The sequence below is a fragment of the Lepisosteus platostomus genome, chromosome 5 (genome assembly GCF_059453375.1).
Source record: "Lepisosteus platostomus isolate fLepPlt1 chromosome 5, fLepPlt1.hap1, whole genome shotgun sequence".
Classification (NCBI taxonomy): domain Eukaryota; kingdom Metazoa; phylum Chordata; class Actinopteri; order Semionotiformes; family Lepisosteidae; genus Lepisosteus; species Lepisosteus platostomus.
Genome location: NC_142615.1, coordinates 33,937,507 through 33,939,919, shown reverse-complemented (window position 1 = coordinate 33,939,919; position 2,413 = coordinate 33,937,507). Strand labels below are relative to the sequence as shown.

General features: G+C 56.9%; 1 long non-coding RNA gene across 1 annotated transcript; it reads right to left on the bottom strand.

Moving 5' to 3' along the window:
• Positions 1 to 201: 201 nt before the first annotated feature.
• Positions 202 to 840, bottom strand: LOC148665720 (uncharacterized). The gene is made up of 3 exons (XR_015936909.1): positions 725 to 840; positions 428 to 526; positions 202 to 371 (listed from the first exon to the last, which is right to left on the bottom strand). It is a non-coding gene; the product is annotated as an uncharacterized LOC148665720 (long non-coding RNA).
• Positions 841 to 2,413: the final 1,573 nt, after the last annotated feature.

The following is a 2,413-nucleotide window of genomic DNA, read 5'->3' as shown; positions in this document are numbered from 1 at the left end:
GCTCCCTCCACATCCTCACTGGTGCTCTGAGGGTCTCCCTCCTCATCCTCAGTCCAGTCAGCTCCCACATCCAGAGGAGCTTCTACTGGTGCCACAGCCACCCGACTGCTGGTCACCAGGCTCCTGGTACCTGTGGACAAGCAGCACCCAGGAGTGAGGGATCTCCTATACCCAGAGACCCACAGTCTACTCATCTAAACAGTCCCTTTTTCCAGCACGGGATCATTCCTTAGTTGTCCAAGCATGGTTGTCTCTTGGGCAGAGATGCATCCACAAGGGATAGAGAACCAGACCCACCTTCATTCCGGCTGCCAGCACACCTGGACTCACAGCAGGCACAGACCTCATGGTCACTATACAGCTCCTCCCACCTGGAGGAGAGGAGGCATGTCCCAGAGCACCCTCAGCAGGCTCCTTGCAGAAGTACCTCTTAGCCTCCCTGTTTTAGGTGCAGGACTTGGTCCCTGGTGTTGCTTTAGCAGGAGCCACAGCCATGACAGTGCATGTACAGCTCAGTCACTTCATGCTGCAAGAGGGAAGGTCACAGCACTAAGGGATCAAGGCCAATAGAGGGACAGAGAAAGACCTTCTGCCATCAGTGAAGGCAAGCTGGCAGCTCTAGGCACTACAGCTGCCACAGTCTGGTTCACATCTAGATCATGGATGAAAAAGCAGACCATGGATCAGTAGAGCAAGAAGGCTGAGCAGCCTTTGAGAGCAGTACCTTCCTGGACAGCTTCTTCTGGAAGAGGAAGGCATCAATTGTGAAGCGGAGCACATCCTCCTGCTTGGAGGGGACAAACCTGGACAGGCAGCCATCTGCCTTGCTGTCCACCATGCACCCGAGGACAAGGATGAACCCCTGCAGGCTCTCAGGGCTCCTGCCCACCTCCCCTCCAAGAAGGGGCCGTACCCCAAGTTGTCGATCACAGGGAAACGGGGCTGCGAGTGCTGGTCTGGTTTCTCCGTTACGTAACACGAGTGGATGTACAGCCTCTGCTCCGCTGTGGCAAAGTAAGCAGTGGCCTGGAAGTATATGGGCTGACCCAGGAAGTACTCATCCTTAGGAGAGAGCCGGACCCAGTGGGCTGGAGAGAGAGAGAGGCAGCATTACACCTGCACACAGCACCCCCTGCAGGCAGGAGGAGCCACTCGCTCAAGGAGCTTACAGTTGGTGGTGAGCAGCACAAAGCTGTGCTTGTTCTTCAGGTCCTTGAAGAAGGTCCTTCTCCTGGCCCACGTGGGGACATAGCCAACCTTGTAGGAGTAGTGGAACCTGCAGGACAGAGGGGATGAGGGGCTTCTGGACACTTTCCCAGCAGCGGCAGAGCCCTGCCTACCTGTTGTAGGAGCACTTGACCGGCACAAGAAGGGAATGAAGCAATGCACAGGTGCACTGGAGGAGGGCGGGGCATAGCGGAGAGTGTTGGAGTACACCAGGCGGCCCTGGACAACCTGCAAGGTCACAGAGGAAGGGGTATTCCCAGGAAAGGCAACCCCGACACTGGCCCTACAGCTCACATGGATACACTGCCTGTAGATGAAGACCCGTTTACCAATCGCTCGGTACCGCACTCGTGAAGCCCGTAGATGAAGTAGAATTAACGGCGTGTGGTTCGGCTGACGCTGCAGTTGCCCAAGGTCACCTCCGATGGCCGACAGCTGAAGCCGAACAGGAGCCGACTGACCCTCACGTACATCCTGCTGGAGTCGCACCACACAGCCACTCCTCGGGTGCCCCCGATGGCCGGGCGAGCCGGCTGCCGCCCTCGCTGGGGAGGAAACAGGACGCTCTTGATGTAGGCGGGTAAGGGGCGGCTGCCGGCTTCGGGCTTCATCTTCTCCTTGTCGAAGTAGGGCGAGTACGCGTCTCTGGACACGGGAAGGCGGCAGAAGTCTGAGCCAAGGACTGCGAGTCGTTCTCGCTTGCAGACAGGTCTTCGGAGGGCGCATCTGCCAGGTTCAAGTCCTCCAACTGGGCTGCGTCTTCAGGAGCCGGGAGGTCGGCCTGGAGCGCCAATTCCCGAGAGTCCCAGCCAGCCGGCCCGGCGGAGACCAGTGCGGGGAGCCCGGCCCCTGTGTACAGGCACAGCATAAAGAGAAACGAGCGCATCGCCAAATTAACGTCCCATTCAAATGCTACAGGAGTAAAATAAGTAAACCACAAAACTGTGTTGAAGCAAGAAAGCATAAAGTGTGAACGCGGTGACTAGGTTTTTATACTGGCAGGACCTGCTACCGCACACCTGATCACACTACCGCTCAATCAACACAATCAATTACATACAGAGACCCGGATTGTTCTCAGCGTTTAATTAAAACCTGATTCCAGTCTGAGGCGGGACTCCGTGAAGCCGCCTGAACACTTTCCCGTGTGTATCTGACCCCAGCAGAGTTCCACGCAATTTCGACA